The sequence below is a fragment of the Octodon degus genome, unplaced genomic scaffold (assembly GCF_000260255.1).
Source record: "Octodon degus isolate 3935 unplaced genomic scaffold, OctDeg1.0 scaffold00116, whole genome shotgun sequence".
NCBI classification, from domain to species: domain Eukaryota; kingdom Metazoa; phylum Chordata; class Mammalia; order Rodentia; family Octodontidae; genus Octodon; species Octodon degus.
In genome coordinates, this window is record NW_004524692.1 from 9,170,605 (window position 1) to 9,191,517 (window position 20,913).

Below are 20,913 nucleotides of genomic sequence, written 5' to 3' on the forward strand. Positions count from 1 at the left end.
TTACTTTTGTCAGAGATGGGTATTCCATTGCCATTCATATATTGTAGGTGCATGAATTCAGCAAAGTAATCCAATACAGTCCAGCAGTCCATAATAGTAGTGGGTTATCTGAATGACTGCCAATGTAAGAAGTTGTTCACCTGAGCTTTTAACAGCTCAGCATATCAATATGACTTTACTTTTTGTACCTCATTTTTATACTTTTCTGCTGGTTGGTTAAGACCAAGATAAAGCAAAACCTATGTAACTAGAAATGTAACTTTTGTATATGACAAGGTCAGTCAAATCCCCTCAGGATTTACCCTGAAACCTTGTGCAACAGTTCTTAGATCCTTCGTCAGTGTCAGCCATCTGGATGAGTCATAGACATTGCTTGACAAATTTGCTCTCTGTGAAAGCCTGAGAGTATGTTTTCTTTCCATGTGACTCTCCTTAGGCACACTCTACATTTTTTTTTTTTACACTCTACATTGTTGATCACTTTCCTCTATGATCCCATAATCTCCTTGATCAGAAAATTTGGGACACCGCTGAGTTACAGGATGTTAGAGTATAGGTTCTCTTATGTATGACAAAATTTTTTAAATCCTTGCATATATATGAACAGAAAATGATCGGTCTTGACTGCTTGATTAATGTCATTGTTTTGGAGTGAGATGGAATCTCAGTGCCATTTTGATTTGCATTTCTAAAATGAGCAATGATGTCGATGGTAAACATTATTAATACATTTATTTTCCATTCTATCTTTGTGTTGGTTAAAATCACACTTCCCTTATTTTTTGCATGAATTACAATTTTTTGGTTTCCATATATTTTATATAATATAGTATAGTAACTAGATACTTGTCTACCCACCATATCATAACACACTCCAAGTCATCATTTAATTGTTTGATTGATTACTTGTGTAGTAACTGGCTGGATTATTTTAGTACAGTCTGTCTTTTCCTATATTCCTTGACATGTTAAGTCTCTGTTCTTCCTCCTCAGGGATAACAGTTTTACAGTCAACTTGAAAATCACAGTTTTACAAGAACTCACTCTAGCTGTCCTTTCTCCTTACATTCTCATCTTTTAGCACCAAAATTGCCTGTTTATTGTTATATCATTATGACAATTGGCTCAGAAAATAAATTTCTATATAGAAAAAAGTTATGTTAAACAGATTTCTTTGAGTGCATTGCTTTTTTAAAATTTTAAAAATTTTTTAAAAAAATTTTCCATAATTTTATTGAGAAATAAATAGCAATGAGAGTTTCAAATGAAATTGGTAAGACAATTCCAAAAATTAACACATTGCACACTGTCTTCCTAGTCGTTATTTGTTATACAAGATGTAGACATGATATCCTATTTACAAACACTATTAGAACAAATCCCTCTATTCATTGAATTAAGAGAATGTAGCTATATGCCTATCCTAAACTTTTTGAATACACAGATACAAAATGGTCATTGATCTGTATCCCTTTTTTTTGTTCAGTTCATCATTTAAAAATTATAGGTATGTGAACTCAGCAAAATATTCCAAAATAGTCCAGTAGTCCATAATAGTATTGGGTCTTCCACTTGATTGGCAATGTCAGAAGTTGTTGAACTGAGTCCCCTACAGCTCAACACAGCAACATGGCTTTACTTTTTATACTTCGTTTTTATACTATTCTACTGGATGTTTAAGACCAAGATAAAGTAAGCCCTATGTAACAAGAATTGTAGTTTTTGGATCTGATAAGGTCAGTGAAATCCCCTCAGGATTTATCCTGAGATCCTGTACCTCAGATTGTAGATCATTTGTCAGTGTCAGCCATGTGGATAATTCATGGCCATTGCTTGGCCAATGTGCTCTCTGTGAAAGCCTGAGAGAATGTTTTCTCTCCATGTGACTCTCCTTAAGCACACTCTACATCATCGATCACTTTCCTCTTTTGCCCCATATTCTGCTTGGTAAGAAAATTTGGGACACAACTGCGTTACATGATGTTACAGTACAAGTTTTCATATGTCCTGATTGTTATTAAGATCTATATTTGAGGTTGTTCTGATCTCAGAACAAATGACTCTTCTGGCTGTGTGATCAGATTTTTTAACTATATTGAGACATTCTGGTAATGTTAGCTAATCTGGGAATGCTACACAACAATGTTGCTCTTTTGTAAACATTGCATGTGGGCATTATATTCCTAATGATCTGAAATCTTGTGGAAATTTTAAACCATACTATGTTACATTTTTCAGTGTACATTTGAGTACCTCTCCATTTGTTCAATTTTATAACTGTATCCTGTTACTTATGATTATACCATAATTTATTTATTCTCTTAATGAATATTTAAATCACTTCCTACTTTTACTTTTTGTGAGTATTGTTTCTAAGAACTATCCATGTATGTTTTGTACACACAGATTTATACAAATAACTAGGTTATAATGAGTGTTACATATAGTAAATCCTTATATTTCAAGATTTTTTTACTCTTATGGCATTAACCCTCCTTAAAACAATTTCTATTGCTTCAAAAATCTTTATCCTATCATTTCTATCACTTTCTAAAGAAAGCCTTGGAATCCTTCTTATTAGTATTTATAATTCTGATAAAAGATGGTAAAGGCTGCTTCTCAGTGACAATGGAATAACAATATCAGTAAATATTACACTATGCCTTAACCTAATTATTCACTAGATTTGTGCTATGAGGCTTGTGATTCTTCCCCAAAGTAAAAATGACAATGAAAATTAAATATCTTCAATAAATTCAAGACATGAAAATATACAGGTAAATACATGTAAAGACATACAAGAAAGAAGACACCCGAAGCACTTCTGAAAGTAGCAAGAGGAATGCAAGAAATATTTTCAAATCAAGATATTTATTTATAGGATCATTAAAGAAAGTGCATCTTTTATTATAATAATATTAATTTAAATATTTACAGATTGTCTTATCATACTTTATCTATGTATGGGAAGAAGAGCTTAAATCTTGACAGCCCAAGCTCAGCCCTCTCAACTGACCCCTGAAGATCTACTGAGCCTCAGTTGCCCATTTTTACCCTTTTCATAGACAGGAAGACTGGGCAGGCTAGCTCTACTGCTCCCAACATCTTGGGGAGTTCCTCTGAGTGCAGCCAACTATTATTGCCCTAAGGACTTCTGTGGAGATTTGGAAGACTGCCATAGAGACCTGAAACCAGGTGTCCAGAAGATGACCACAGGAAACTGTAGAGCTCAGGGAGGCCTAACCTACACTGAACCATAGTGAGCATTTCAGAACTCTGACCTGCACTCATAATCATTAGATGATTGCTGAGCTGCATCTTGACAACTCCCCTGAGAGAGGTTGAAACCACATTGAACCCCCAGTGGTAGCTTTGGTGAGTCTACTCTGTCCTCCCGATCTTCTTTGAGCATTACTTACCCACACCCCACTCCCCATACATTGATGCAGAGTCAGAGAAAACTTTGGGAACTTCAAAAAATGACAAAGGGAAGGAGCAAAAGGCAATCACAGACTTCTAGCCTACCCAAAACAAGTCCAGGAGACAATGCCATAGAAGAACTTGGAAGTTATACCGCTTAAGTTTCTGACATGACAGAAAAGGAAGTAAAGAAATAACTGCATCAAGCTATGGATGAAATCATATCAGAAATAATCTCAGGTAAAAATGGAAAGGACAGGAATCATGAAAGACACAAGAATTACTCAATATATCTAAGGAAAATAGATTAAATATATAATGCAATAGGAAAAAGAAGAAAACAGTTAATAATACAGGAAAAATTACAAAACATAAAAGAGACTAAAATGGTTATCCAGTACATTAAGAATTCCATTTAAAGCTGGAAAAAAAAAAACAGAAGATAGAATTCTTTTGCTTGAAAGAAACAGAAGATAGAATTTCAGACCTTGAAAACAGCTGGCAAATAGTGAACCTGACAGGAAAGGTCTCTTACAAATACAAAAGAAGTAGGAAATAATGATACAAGAGCTGCAATATGGAGCAAAGAAAAACAATATGACTAACCAGTATAAACAAAACAGCTGGAGGTAACACAAATAACATAAAAAGATTGTTTGTAGAAGTAGTAAAAGAAAAAATCACAAGCATGGGAAAGGTATCTGGCATACACTTAGGTGATGCATATAGAACTCCAGTTAACAATAATCAAAATGTCTTTACCCAAATGCATATTGGTCAAGATTCAAGAGCTGTTAGAGGAAACAGATCACTTATAATGCAGAGCCTTTCAGAATCATGGGAGATTTCTCAACACAGACAATGAAATCAAGAAGAGCTTGGAGTGAATTATTTTAAGTCCTGAAAGAAAACAACTTTCAACCCAGGTGATATACCCTGAAAAACTACCTATCAAATTTAAATGAGAGACAAGATACTTCCATGACAAAGAAAAATTGAAGAAATTCATGACAACCAAACAAACACTGCAGAGAGTACTTAGAAATATTTTATAAAGAGAAAATATGACCACAACTTCAACAAAAGCAAAAGAGAGCCACTGAGCAGAGCAAGCAATTAATCAAAGGTGAAAAGTAGGGATCCTACAGTAAAAAAGTGACAAAGATAAGCCAATATATATTAGTTACAATCATCAACATAAATGGCCTCTATTCACAAATCAAAAGAAGCAGACTGAAACAGCTCATTGAAAAACAAAGTCCAGCAATAGGATTCATACAAGCAACATATTTAACTACAAAAGAAATTAAAAGACTGAATTTCAAAGGAGGGAAAACAATAGTTCATGCAACAAGAACACAGAAACAAATAGGGGTAGGTATTCTAGTTACTGACAATGTCAACTTCAATCCAAGCATGATTAAAAGAGATAAAAAGGGCCAGCGAGATAGCTCAGCAGTCTAAAGCATCTGCTTAGGCAAGCTTAGGCAGATGCAGGGGATCTCTATTCAATTCCAGGCACTACATGCTGCACCAGCCCAACCATCAGAGGGGCCTGAGCCGGCCAAAAGAAAAAATAAAAACAAAACACTAATCAAAAGAGATAAACAAGGTCAGTATATACTTGTTGGGGAAAACTGAAACAGGAAGAGATAACAATTATATATGCAGCCAACATAGAAGAACTCAACTATGTAAGATAAATTTTAACAGACATTAAAAAAAAATCTAAGAAGCAATAGCATAATCATGCCAGGGAACATTAAAACCACATTGAAACAAAGAGATAGATCAACCATGCAAAAAATAAGAAAAGTAATAACAGAACTACAGCAAAGTTGTGAACAAAGGTACTTAGTAAACCTTCATAGAGTATTCCACCAAAAAGCATCAGAACAGATGCTTTTCTCAGCCTCAAATGAGATGCTCTCTGAAATAGATCATGTGCTAGCACATCAAACATATTAAAATTAATCAAGGGAATTTAAATTATCCCAAGCATATTATTTGACCATACTGCAAAGAAACTGAAAATTATTCACCCCCCAAAAAAATCAAAATATCTGTAAACTTGGGCTGGCAAGACAGATTTTGTTCCTTGGTCAGTTCTTTTAGGACCAAAGTACCTGCTGAGGCAAGCTTACACAAGCCCAGGAACCGCTGTTTGATTCCTGCACCATATGCCTCATCAGAAGTGCCTTGAAGGCAGACTGAGCTGGTCAGAGTCTGGGTGATGGGTGTATGCCTATAATCACAGCTCTGGGGAGGCTGAAAATAGGAGGATCACCACGAGTTGGAACTGCATGATGAGAACCTATAAGAACAAACTACAATAAAAAAATGTCAATCCATGGACGTTAAATGATATTCTCCAGGATTATCATGGGTCATGGATGAAGTGAAAGAAAAAATTAAACAGTATTTACAATAAAATGTAAATACAGATACAACTGAATGGAACCCATGGATGTCATGAAAGCTGTCTGAATAGGGAAATTTATAGAGGTAAATTCTCAAATCAGGAAAACAGAATGAGTACAAGTGAAAAAATTCTCATGATTGATCTCAAGCTCCAACAAATAGACAAGCAATTCAGGCCCAAAGCTCAAAAAAGACAGGAAATTTTAAAAATCAGACCTGAAGTAATACAATGGAGACAAAGAAAACAAACAAACAATGAATGAATCCAAGAGTTGGATCATTGAAAAAATAATTACAATTGATGAATCCTTAGCCAAACTTTTCAAAAAAAAAAAAAAAAAAAGAAATTAAAAAATCGTGCATTAGGGCAGGAAAAGTTTAAAATCACTACAGACTATAGAAACTAAAAAGATCATCAACATCATCAGTACCTACTTCCAAAATCTTTACTCTCACAGCACAGAAAATGTAGAATAAATGGAGACATTCCTAGGTACATATGAGCTGCCAAAGCTAAATCAAAAAGACATACAAATTTGGAATAATCTGATATCAGCCAATGAAATGGAAAATTTAATATAAAATGTAACAACAAAGAAAAACCCAGATCCTGAAGTTACACAGCTGAAATCTACAAAAAACTTAGAGAATGTTTCATGCCAACTCTGCTTACCTCTTCAATGAAACTGAAAGGGAAGCAATTCTATCAAACTCATACCTAGAGACAAGTATTGCCCCGGTATCAAAATCAGAGAAAGACCAAAGCAAAACAGAAAATTTTAGAACAATCTTGCAAAATAACATAGATGCAAAACTTTTCAGTAAAATACTATCAAGTAGAATGCAGCAAATCATCACAAAGGTTATACATCATGATCAAGTGGGATTCATCCCAGGAATACAAGGATGGGACAATATATGCAAATCCATAATTTTTATACCCATCTTCAACAGAACCTAAGACAAAAATCATAAGACTATCTCAGTACATACTGCAAAAGCTTATAGCAGAGTGCAAGACTCATTAATGATTAAAAAATACACTACAGAAAATAGAAATAAATGGTCTTTACTTCTACCTGATAAAAGCCATCTATGACATATCAACAGCCAGAGTCATACTACACGGAAAAAAAAAACCCTGAAATCCTTCACTTTAAAATTAAAAACAAAACAAGGATAACTATTGTCATCAGTCCTATTCATTGTAGTTCTACAAACATTAGCCAGAGGTATTATAGAAGACAAAGAAATAAAGGAATAATGATTGTAAAGGAATAAGGGAAAATATTATTATTTTCAGGGTATGCAATCTTCTACATGCAACCCTAATGAAACTATTAAGATTCCTGTAGATTTAATAACTCAGTACACTAGCATAGCAAGATACAAAGTCAGCAGCAAAAATCATTAGCATTTCCATATATAAACAATGAACACACAGAAAATTTAGGGAAATCATACCATTCACTATAAAAGCTCCAAAAATTAAATAATTAGTAATAAACCTCAAAAAGGAAATAAAAGATGTATACAGTTAAAATCACAGGACTCTGAGAATAGAGAATGGAGAGGATTTCAGAAAATGGAAAGCACTTCTCTTTTTCTTGAATGGAAGAACTAATATTGCTGGCCAGATTCAGTGAAATCCCAATTAATATACCATTAGTATACCTCACAGGTTTAGAGAAAACATTTCTAAATTGCATCTGAACCAAAAGACAGAATGGCAAAACAATCCTGGGCAGAAAGTCAAGTCAGGAGCATCACAATCTCTGACCTGAAATTATGCTACACAGCTACTGTGATAAAATCTACATGGCACTGGCATGAAGAAAAAAATATCCATGACGATCAATGGAACAGGGGCTGGGGATATAGCTCAGTGGCATAAGTGCCTGCCTGGCAAGTACAAGGTCCTGAGTTTGATCCCTGGTACCGCCAAAAAAAAAAAAAAAAAAAAAGATCAATGGAACAGATTAGAAGATGCAGACACAACTACAAACATACACAACCACTTTTCTTTGACAAGGGGTCAAACATTCACTGAAAGAAAGATAGCCTCTTTTATAAATGGTACTGGAAAAACAGGCTTTCCACATTCCAGAAGTTAAAATTTAGAGCCATGGCAATTATTATGTACTAAACTACAACCAAAGTGGATCGAAGATTTAAATATTAAAACAAAAACACTAAAATATTTGGAAGAAAAAAAGATATTCTTACAGGAAGATGTAGATATTCCTATGTCTGTCAGATTTTTACCTCTTTTTTCCTGTTTAAGAAAAAAAAAAAAAAAACAATTCCATGGAAAATACTTTGAAGAATCAACAACTGGAATCTCAAATTTTTGAAAAGTTTCTGCAAGCCAAAACATATCAGAAAGAGCTTAGATGGAAAACTCACAAATTGTTAAAAATATTATACCTGACTGTCCCTCAAAGGACTTCTTGTAGCACATAAAAGGAATTAAAAACATCAGGCACCTGAATTCAAAGACCTAATGCAAAAATTGGAATCTGAGATGAAAGTACATTTCTCAGAGGAAAAATTTCCTTTGAAAATAAATATATGAAATAATGTTCAAAATCACTGCTTACTCTGTAGCTGCAACTTAAAACAACACTAAAAGGCTGGGGTGATTGAACAGCAAATTAAACACCTGCTTAGGCAAGCACATGGACCTGGGACAATCCCTGGCACCATATGCCCACTCTGACCCCATCTCTAGGCTCACTGAGGCAGACATGGAGTTTGGTGTGGTGATGCATGTCTGTAATCCCAGGGCTGGGGAGGCTGAAAACAGGAAGATCCCTATGAATCCATGCTGCGTGCCAATACAATAATAATAATAATAATAATAATAATAATAATAATAATAATATAAAAATATATAAAACAATACTGAGATGTCATTTCTCCCCAGATATAATGACATAAATCAGACAGTCAAACAATAACAAATGTTGAAGAGTCTCTGGGCAAAGCAAACCCTTCTCCACTGTTTCTGTGAGTGTAGACTGGTACAACCAGTATGAAAATCAGTGCAGAGATGGTTCAAAAACCAAGAACTGTGAGGCCTATTCCACCCAAAAATTCTGGATATTTTTCCAGAGGAACTGAAAACATCATACCACAATGATATATATGCACTCATGTTTATAGCAGTAGAATTTGTCAAAGCTAAATCTTAGAAACAACCCAAATGCCCATCATCAGAGGAATGGGTACAAAACACGTGATATTTTAACATGGTGCAGCATTACTCATCTATAAAATGGATAAATTTGAGGCTTTTATACATAAACAGATACAACTAAACATCATAATCTGAAGAGATATAATCTGTTCAAGTCGAAGGAAAAACTGCAATTAGCAAAAAGACAAGAGAGGGATAAAAATGGGAGGAAGATACATTTATGTAAGTATGCAGGATGGCTTGGATAATTGTACAGCAGATTTCTGCTGATTTACAGAGGGAAGTAGTGGATACACAAATTTTTCTCTTTCTTTTTCTTGTACTTTAAATTTCCTATAACGTTTTTTAGAATTTTGTATGTTTATATCTGGTGATCTGAACTGCTAATCTGAAGACAACATTATGCAATACAGCAACATTGTTAAGTTCCTATTTGATTGGTGAAGTACTGTATTATTTGCAATTTTTAAACTACTTTTTAGTGTTCTTTTCAGATAATAATACAAATGAAAAGGTTAACCACATCACAGAAATTAAAACTAATTAAAGAGCATGACACAGCAAATTATATAACTATGCTATAAGAAATATCAGTGTCTTGTCATCCATCCTGTCTCCTTTAGCTTATATTAATATAGATATTCTGGTTTATGGTCAATGCTAGAAATTTTATTTTCCTCTATTACTTTACTTTCAACCTACATAACACACTGTGCTTTCAATGAATTTTTTTGATAAAAAATTTGAGTTGTGACAGCTTTTTCTTCTTTTGGAAATGTGCATTTCCTCATTATTTGCTGAAAGACAGTGTTGCTGAATGGTAGTTATCAATTCTTTCCTTTCACTGCTGGAGGACTAGTGTCACTTTCTTCTGCCTCACTGGTTTCTGATGAGAGATGCATTATCACTCAAAGTGTGGGGGGATGTTATTTATTGTGGGGGATGCACTGTCACTTGCTTCTAACATATGGTTGGTTGTTGCTAGTTTTCATCTGCCTGTGATTTTCAGAGATTTCATCATATAGTGTCATGGATTTAGCTTCTGGGTTTATCACTATTTGGGCTGGCTTAGATTTTTCAATCTATACATTCACTGATTTTATGAAATCATCCTTTTATATTTCTGAGTTCTTTTACAATGGTCTTTGCAGTCATTAGCACACTGTTAATAATTCCTACATGCCCCAGAAAGGACTCATTGATTACACAAAATGTTTAATCAATGAGTGTTTTTTGTGTGAATGGTATAAAACAAATCAGAGATACAATAAGTAAAGTAGAAAAATATATTTCTTTATCCATAAAATATTATTATAGGGGAAAAGAGATCTCAATTGAATGCTGGGCTCAGTTTTGAATGGAGTAGAGAGCACTAAGAATTTATAGGCTTGGAAATTGATGTTTGTTTTGTGGGGGTAAAAGAATGAAAAGATCATAAGAGAAAATATTAGGAGTAATTGCAATTTTTGCTACACTGTTCTCACAGTTTCTAGGAAATACAAGTCAAGATAATTAGGTATTACCAATTGGACTGTGGTGAATAAGGAGTTAGATCAGATGCTGAGTTTCTTACTTATTGAAGGTGTCAAAATCTCCATAAACTGATTAACAAGATTCATACTATATCCAGAAGTGCAGGCCGATCAAGTTCATGGTAAAGCATGAACAGAAGTAAAGCTTAAGCAAGCAAGATTGGAGTATGCTCAAGGACCACAGTGTCAGTCAGAGATTTGCATGTGTTTAGGGCTTGCGACTTTCATTAAGCTTTCCTGTCTGTGAAAACCTTAGAAAGGAACAGAGGGCCTCATTTATGCCCAGGATGAATGCTGCCAGTATTCAATCCTTAGAGATTTTCATAATAGTTCTGTCAGTTATGTAGCACACGAAGTACTATAATGAGAACAAATTACAAAATTGAGCAAAAAACGTTTTCTGCTTCCTCTCAAGGAACATGAGAGGAATCCCTTGGGTTCTCATAAACAGAAACAAACCTCTAGAGCTGAAGAACCTTACATAATGAAAATAATCACAATATTTCTATACTGCTAGAAAAGAAGGGTTATCCAATATAATTCAGAGGCCAAGAACCCTAATCAGAGCCCACTGTGGTTTCATAATTCATGTTACAGAACTCTAATGACATTAAAATTAAAGCTAGCATCAACTCAGAGTCCTGATACACTTCACAACTGATAAAACTCAAATTCAGAAGGCACAAAGACTTCCCTAATATCACTTAACAAACAGCAATAAAAGTAAAACTCCAGTATAATAGAAGCAGGTCTCGCCTGTTAAGTTAATTTTTATCTCATTTGAGTGGAAGACAAAACATGCTTCCAACAGCATTGTGAAGGTTGCCTTTTCAAAGACTAGTACTGTGACAGTGAGTTTGCTTGGGAGCATTCAAAAGGCAGAAGATAGAAAACTATGCTAGAGGATTTGATGCTATTCTCCCCATAAATGCCACTAGAGCAAAAAGAATTTCCTTGTAAATAATCACATATTTTCCATTCATCATTCTTGTCTGGGAAAGTCTTGAATTTCTTTTGTCAATTAATCTATATTAAATTATAGACAAGTGAATTTAAGGACAACTTAAAATATGAATATGGGCAAAGATATAGCATCTTCACCCCAGTCACACCTACCTTATAATATGCCAGAAGATAGAAATTCTCACTATCAGAATATTCCTACTGGTTAACCAAAGAAATATAATCAAATTAATTAAGTCAACACTAGATAAGAAAAAAAAAACCTGTCTTGGAATTTTAGTTGGCGAATTATCACAATTCAAAAATGCTTCTGAATACAATACAGCTCTGTGAAACAAACTCCAATTTCCTGTTTTATTAAAGGAATCAGATATGATGTTTGAAATGAAACTTTGGTTTTAAAATGATCAAGGTTTTATTCCCCCTTCCTAATACTAATATAACTTTCTCTTTTGACTTCTATTGTACTATTTATTTATTTATTTATTTATTTATTTATTTATTTATTTTTACCAAAGTCAGTTTTTTAGTTTTAGCAGCTATAGTTTCCTGTCTTATACAGTTGCTTTAAGGAGCCAAGAGAGGGATAAGTTCTGTCATGGAAGTTGTTTATTGATTATGAACGTTCCCGGTGTCTGAGGAATAACATAAAGAACATGTGAGACCTAATATTTCTGAAGCAAAAGTTTCATCTGAAGCACTCCCATACTCTGGTTTCTCTTTAGATTGTATAAATCTTTTGCCTGAAGCACTTTCATAGGTACCAGAAAAGAAATTTTAGGAGGAATAAGAAAATAATCTTCAAGTTGATTTGAAAACAAGGCAGAATCAAGAAAATGAAGCCACAAGGGATTATTACACTGAAAGACGTTATCAGGAAGACATCACCCCCATCATGATAGCTTTTGGTGAGAGAGAAAAATGTGCTCTAACCTTCTAATAGTGAGAAGATTGCTCATAGTTAACAGGGAGAGAAGAACTGATACTTAAGAAAAAACACACTGTGAGAAAGGGTGAAAGTGTTGTAGGAGATAAGAAAAATCAGAGCATGTGGTTTGTGAAGAGTATAAAGGAAGGCATGTGCAGACAGATTTGTGAAAAGCAAATAACCAAATTCCCCTCTAAAATAGAGTCCATTGTGATTTGTATCTGGAATCAATTATAATTTAGACCATCTTCCTCTGCCTCTACCAAATATCAGGTCCAGGTTAGATTCTGTGCTCAAAAGGAGTAACCTTCAGAGAACTATATCCAGGTAGAATAAAAATATTATACTTGTTTTTAAAAAATGAATATACATTTTTTCATAGATTAAGGTCTGTTTTGAACAAACTTGTTCATTCAATATCTACTTGGAATTTTTATCTTCTTAGAACAGTCAATATTATTACTTTTCAGAAATACAGAAATACATGTCCTATTATCTCTTTCCATAAGAAGAAGGAATTGATACTTATTAAAAGTATATGAAATTAAAAACAAAAGGTTTTGATAGATATGACATGCCAGTTCTTAGATACAATTATCTCATCTAGTGAGTAGGTGGAATAGTCACAGCTGCCTTATACATTTCCCTTATACACTTCATGCTTATTCTTTGAATATCAGTAAGTATTTAAGGCAATTTGGAAAAGTATATACTCTCTAGCTGACAGTAAACAAATTGACATGCATGTCAGAAAAATTAATTTAATACCATACAAAGCAGAGAATGTTACATATAAAGACAAGTGCAGTGTTGCGAAAATCAAAGGAAGAAGAGAATAATTTAAATGTTTAATTATTGAAGAACATGCTGGCCCCATCCCTGGGGCAAACTGAAATGACAATTGAAATGACATAGTGGTGCGCTCCTGTAATCCCAGCTTTTGGGAGGCTGTAAACAGGCTGATCACTGAGTCTGATTTAGCAGTGAGACCCTGAACACCCTGTAGACCCTTCCCTAAAACAGAAAAAAAATATTGAAGAATACTTGCCATGACTAACTAGCATTTACCTTTTTTGGCTGTGGGTCTTAGCATCAAGAAAATGAGGAAAATATCAATGACTAATTAACACTATTCTGGCATACAGAACCTGCTTATCTATATTGCATTAATTAATTATGGTTACTTCTTTTATATATATTTAGTACAGGGTCTACAAGGTCTCATTACGCAGATCAGACTCCTAGTGGCCCTTCTGTTTTCAGCCTCCCAAGAGCTGGGATTACAGATGTGCGCCACCACACCCAGTCTCAATAGCCATCTCAGACTGTCCTGGGGGCAGAGCTAGCATGACATGATGAGAATCACATCCCGGTCCCTACACTTGCCTAAGCAGGTGGTTTAGTCCGCTGAGCTGTCTGGTAGGCCCAGTTGTGGTTACTTATAAAAGTCCTGGGATGCCCTGTCTTTTCTTCTTTTCCGAGATGCAATAAGGGAGTATGTTCTTTAATTTCCTGTAATATTTTGAAAATCAGTGTCACCTTTGAGGGGGATAATGGCTTTAATTTCTCCAGCACTTATAAATTATTCTTCAAGTTTGATCCTAATTACTAAAATGTCAATTCTCAGCCTTGACTTAGTAGGTATTAGCAGGTCAGATAATATATGAGAGTGTCCATGTTGGATTCAGCCTTTATTAACTATTTCATGCTTTCCTCAACTTTCAGAATCATACTGAAATGTGGCTCACCTAAGTACATTAACCTTTATATCTGAATATCAGTCAGAGCACTTTCTTTCTTATTATAATGCCAGCCAATAATATGCCAGAGAAAGCTTTCGTTTCATAATGATTTGCAAAATAAATGGGAAAAAAATCTAATAAATGCAAAATGAGGAAAGCACCTCATGTGCATACCCATGGTTTCCTAATTGGCAGTTTTATCTTTTATAATTTCTCTAATTTACATCATAGTTACATGTGATGACATCAAGCAATAAGAAAAACTTGAACGATCATTGCGTTTTCTTTTTTGTTTCAGAGAAACAATGAAGACCTACCAGACAGTCTTTCAGGAATTCATTCTTCTCGGCTTTTTGCTTTGCCCACATGTACAGATATTCCTCTTTGTAATCACCTTTTGACTCTACTTTCTCACTGTGGCAGGTAATCTGACCATCATGGGTTTAACTTGGGCAGACAGATCTCTCCACACACTCATGTACCTTTTCCTCAGCTCACTCTCCTTCTCTGAGACATACTACACATTAACCTTCTTCCCAAAAATGCTGGCAGATCTTCTCACCCAAAGCAGAGACATTTCTGTCATGGGCTGTGGATTGCAGATGTGTTTCTTCCTAACACTTGGTGGTACTAACTGTGCTATCCTCACTTTAGTGGGCTATGACTTCTTCCTGTCCATCTGCAAACCACTAAGGTATCTGATTCTTATGCTCAGTGTTGCATGTGGAGAGTGTGTGGCTTGTGCCTGGATTTCAGGCTTCTTTATATCTCTAATAGAATATTCAGTGATATGCAGAGGGTTGTTATGCAGATCTATCCTGATCAAACACTTCTTTTGTCATATTCAGGCAGTAATCAGACTGTCCTGCATAGACAGTGACCCCACAGAGTTCATAGTCATAGTCGCAATGAACTCCATGTCAGATTTGCTGAGTACCTTCCTGTTTATTATCCTGACTTATGTATTCATGCTTTCCACTGTCTCAAAATCCCTTCACCTGAGGGTAAACAGAAGGCCTTTTCCATGTGATCTGTTCATTACACAATGCACACAACTATTGAATTATCATACTATCCTTAGTAACATCTAAAATTAAAATTATAGCATATGAATACTGTCTAGACTGGATGTTTTGAATGTGAATTTTTATGAATATACTTTGATTTGCCAAAATAATGACTATGGGTCAGATTGCTAATTGTGTATTTAATATCAATTCTTGAACTAGAAGTCAATGATTAAATGGAAGCTACAAATATCCAAAGATTTATGTAGATTTAGAGACTTCTTTCACAAAAAATATAGCATCATATTACAGTGAAAGACTAGCATACCTTCAATAACTGATGCCAATTATATATCATAGCTGTATGGAAAAGCAGCATCAAGAAAGAATTTTCTGGATATGAAAAACTAAACTTGAAAATCAGAGAATAACAATGATAGCCGAAGTCAATATGAAAAAATGTTTTCACCAAGTTAGAGTAAGATATTCCTCTTAAAAATTCCTAGAAATTTAGTTGAAAGTGGAAAAATCAGAAATTAAAATTGAGAAATTTTAAACATCAAAATATAACTATGAAAAGAATGTTCAGGCAATCTATATAGTCAAATCACAAGAGTATGTAATATGTCTGCATCTTTTTCTCTGAATAACTACTGCAAAGACAACAGTATGCAACATATTAATTTTTGTAACTGCCCTACCAACCTGATTTGAAACTGTTTCATTATTTTATCTTTTTTTCTCATTAAAATAAATTTACAGTGCAAAAAATAAAATAATAAAACAAAATAATATTCCACAAAATGAGAGAAAATATATGTATCATGTTGTTGGTGAAAGGCTGTTATCTAGTATCTATTTATAATCTTTACCAAAATAAATAAATACACATTGAAAAGAGTACTTCATAAATGCAAATGAATTTTTCATAATGGAAAATATCCAAATATTCAATAAATACTTGAAAGTATGTTTAACCTCATTAGGAAATGTGACAGTGACCTATAAAACCTCACACCTGTGGTCCCAGAAATATGGGACACTGAGGGAGAAGAAAAGAAATTGGGGACTAGTCTGGGGACCTTAGGTACTTATCAAGAACCAGTTTCAAACTATAAAACAATACAAGGTGGTGAAGAATTTCATGTTAAGACCTGGATGCAGGTCTTAGTGGAACACACACAGACACACACACACACACACACACACACACACACACACACACACACACACTCACACAGAGTCAGTAGCCTGCAACATTCATTTGACTAGCTGAAATTGACAAAGTGGATTAATAAGTGTTAAATAAAGTAAGTCTTTTACACTCATAAGAAAATATATTGGTTCAGTCACTTTAGAAAATAATTTGCTATTGCAAACTTATTATCATGGTACTCACACCCTGTGGTCAAACTCTTCTCCTCGTATATGGGGTATGATAAAACAATGAAAAGATATTTAAATTAAAATTTATTATGATAAAACATGCATTATTGTTAATGCCCCTCTAAATAATGCTCTTGCTTCAAAGTCTCATCCCATCATTCTTGCCACTTTCTGAAGGCATTTCCACTGTCTTCTTTCTGGAATGTCTTTACTTTCATTTATTTGGTTGTTTTGATGTCCTGATTTTATTCAAGTTATTTAATTTTCATGGTCATTTTGACTTTGTGACAGAGACACATGTCCCATGTTGAAAAATTCAGTAAATAAGGAAGACAAAGACACATCGTAATATTTCTGAGATTGTTTTTACATTAGATGACACTGAGAAGCATCCAATATCATCTTTTATTGCTTTTATAGAGACTCATGAGATAAGAATCCCATAACTACTACAGAAAATGATGACATTTACTATAAGGGCTGGCAAGATAGCTAACTGGACTAAGCACTTGCTTAGGCAAACACAAGGACCAGGGATCAATCCCTGACACTACATGCCCCACAGGCCCTACACCTGGGCAGGCTAAGCTGGCCAATGAGACTAGGCATCATGGTACACACCTGTAATTCCAGCCTGGGGAGGCTGAAATCAGAGGAATCCCTAAGAGTTTGAGCTGCATAGTGAGACCCTGTACCAAGTATACAATATATATCAAGTATATATACTGTACCAAGTATATATATCCTAGATACTTAAATAAACTTGTGTTTTATAAAACACATATATATTGTTCATAGAAAAATACACTTATCAAAAGGTAAAGGTCCAAAATTATTTAAATATTCAATAACAGATAAATAAGCTATGGAATAATCATAATTATCAGAACACACTTATAAAAGTAAATAAATGGCTATATATTCGATTGCACACTGGAAATTGTGATACAGTATGGCTAAGATTTCCACAAGATACGACAACATTAGGACTATATGCTGTACAGAAAATATTTACAATGTATAACAATATTTTTTTAGTTTGTTAAAAATATTTATTGAAATATAACTCACATATCAGACTGCCCATTCAATTAAAGCCTTTTTTCCTATAATTTTATTGAGAAATAAATAGCAGTGAGACAGGTTCAAATCAAATTGCTAGGAAAATTGTAATAATTAACACATTGTATACTGACTTCCTAGTGGTTATTTGTCATAAAAGATGCAGACATGATATCTTATTTACAAACACTATTAGAACAAATGCCTCTATTCATTAAGAGAATGTAGCTATATATCTATCCTAAACATTTTGAATACACAGTTACAAAATGGACATGCATGTGTATCCCCTTTTTTTGTTTAGTTCTGTTATTTAAATATTACAGGTGTGTAAACTCAGCAAAATATTCCAAAATAGTCCAGTAGTTCATACTAGTATTAGGTCTTCCACTTGACTGGCAATGACAGAAGTTGTTGACCTGAGTCTCCTACAGCTCAACAAAACAACATGGATTTACTTTTTATATTTCATTTTTATACTTTTCTGTTGCATGATTAAGACCAAGATAAAGCAAGAACTATGCAACAAGAATTGTAGGTTTTGGATCTGAAAAGGTCAGTGAAATCCCCTCAGGATTTATCCTGAGATCCTGTACTTCAGATTGTAGATCCTTTGTCAGTGTCAGCCATGTGGATGAGTCACGGCCATTGCTTGGCCAATGTGCTCACCGTGAAAGGCTGAGAGAATGTTTTCTCTCCATGTGACTCTCCTTAGGCACACCCTACATCATTGATCACTTTCCTCTTTGGCCCCATAATCTCCTTGATCAGAAAATTTGGGACACAACTGAGTTACATGATGTTACAGTACAAGTTCTCATCTGTCCTGCATCTTAATTGACCTAGGAAGGCTCTGAAAACTTAGGATGCTAACCCTCCACAAGAGAAGCTTATTGTTATTACCATACAAACAATGCTGTTAAGCTTAACCTCACTATCTGTCGGAATATCAAACATCTTATGCATAACATGGAACAGATATTTTTCATCAAATATTGATATTTATACTTTAAGTCCCTACAGATATGATGAAAAAATATTTAAAAAATTAAAATATATTGAAAAACAGGAGTAAAGAATTATATATGTATACACAGAAGTCCAGAAATGTAACCATATACAATATTGTGGCAGGACAGACCTACAACATTCCTTTTCCTGTATTCTGCCTTCATTCACCACCCTTTTCGTTTTTGGAAAATCATCTACCTGAGAGAAAGCATGGCAGCAAATGGCATGTCATGACAAGCAGCCCGAATTCTGTAGACCAGAATGACAACTACTCCAAGTATGAACCTACTATCAAAATTGTGATATTCAGTATAGTTGCTTAGTTCACAGGTGTCAGTATATATAGTTACTCAGGGTCAGAATCCTTCCAATTTATTACTAGATTCAAAAATCTTCTGAAGATTCTTAAGATCATTGTCTTACCCATCTTGTACATATAACTGTATGGCTTGCCACTGTCATGTTTCCTAGCTTTTCTCCTTGCTCTCTCTTCATTGTCTAGTCCTCAAATTTTTGCTTTCCTTTAGATTGCATTATACCTTTCTCTTGGTATTTCTATTTTTGAGTTCTTATACTAGGGAAACTATGATATTTACACATGTGTGTTGGGTTTATTTCGCTTATGAGTATATCTTCAAGTGGCATTCACTTCAATATACAGGCTTCGAGTTTATCATTCTTAAAAGCTGAGTAATACTCCATTGTATAGAAATATCACATCTTTTTCATCCATTCCTCAGGTGATTGGTATCTTGGTTGTTTGCAAGATTTGGCTATCACAAATTTTGCTGCTATAAACATAGGCACATATACATCACTATGATATAATGTTTTCAGATCCTCTGGGAAAATTCTCAGTAGAGGAATAGCTGCTTTAAATGAGATTTCAAGTCCTAGTTTTCTAAGGAGTATTCACACTGATTTCCATAATGGTTGCACCAGTCTGCATTCCCACCAGCAGTGGAGAAGTGTTCCTTTTTCCCCACAGCCTGTCAAACATTTGTTGTTGGTTGATTTATTTATGATAGCCATTCTTTCTGGGGTGAGAGGTCACCTCAATGTTATTTTAGTTTGCATTTCACAGATGGCTAGGGTTGTGGAGCATTTTTTCATACATTTATTCGCTTCTTAAATTTCATCCTCTGAGAAGTGTGTGTTCATCTCGGAAGATCAATTTCTGACTGGGTCTTTAAATTTTGGGGCCCTATTGTTTCTAGATTTTTTTTTATTTCTTTGCTTTGTTTTTGTGGAACTAGGGATTGAACTCAGCCCCCTGCACTTACCAGGGAAGCGCTATTTCCAGTGAACCGTCTCCCTGGCCCCTCGAGTTCTTTATATATTCTTGAGAGCAGACTTTTGTCTGAGTACTTATTTGTCAAGATTTTTTTCCAAATTTGTGGGTTGTCTTTTCATTTTATTGGTAAATTATTTATTTATTTATTCTTTCTTTCTTTCTTTCTTTCTTTCTTTCTTTCTTTCTTTCTTTCTTTCTTCCTTCTTTTTCTCAGAATTCCTTCAGGGCAGGGTTGGCTGGCTTGAGCCTTGGGGATTGAACCACAGCAACCTGAGCCTGTCTGCTTTGCTGATTAGCGACTTCAAGAACTGAGTTAAGGAGCAGGCCCCTGGTAATTTCTTTAGACATGCAAAAACGTCTCCCTAAAAGGAAGTCCAAGTTGTTAATTATTTCAGGTATTTCCCTAGCTATTTGAATTTTGTTCATGAACTCTTCACCTGCACCTATGTCTTCAAGAGTTGCTCATACTTTCTCTTCCAGGAGATTTAGTGTTTCTGTTTTAATGTTCAGATCTTTAATCCATTTTTACTTTAGCTTAGTGCATGGTGATAGACCTGGGTCAAGTTGTAGTTTTTGGAATGTAGAGAGACAGTTTTTCCAGAACCATATGTTAAAGAGACTATCTTTCTTCCAGTGAATATGTTTGGCCTCTTTGTCAAAGATCAGGTGGGTCAGTATGTTCATGGAGGCTTCAGCATCTTCTCATCTATTCTGTTGATTCTCAAGTCTATTTTGTTGCCAGTACAACACTGATTTTATCACAGTAGCCTTGTAGTATAATTTCAAGTCAGGAATTGTAATGCCTCCAACTTTGTCTTTGTTAGCCAGGATTGCCCTTACTATTCTAGGTCTTTTCTGGTTTCAGATAAATTTTAGGAATGATGTCTCTAGGTATGGGAGGTATGCTGGTGGTAGTTTGATAGGGATAACATTGAATCTGTACAGCAA

At 34.5% G+C, this 20,913-nt stretch overlaps 1 pseudogene; it reads left to right on the plus strand.

The window, feature by feature from the left end:
- The first annotated feature begins 14,510 nt into the window (after nt 1-14,510).
- Nucleotides 14,511-20,494, plus strand: LOC101572981 (annotated as a pseudogene).
- Nucleotides 20,495-20,913: the final 419 nt, after the last annotated feature.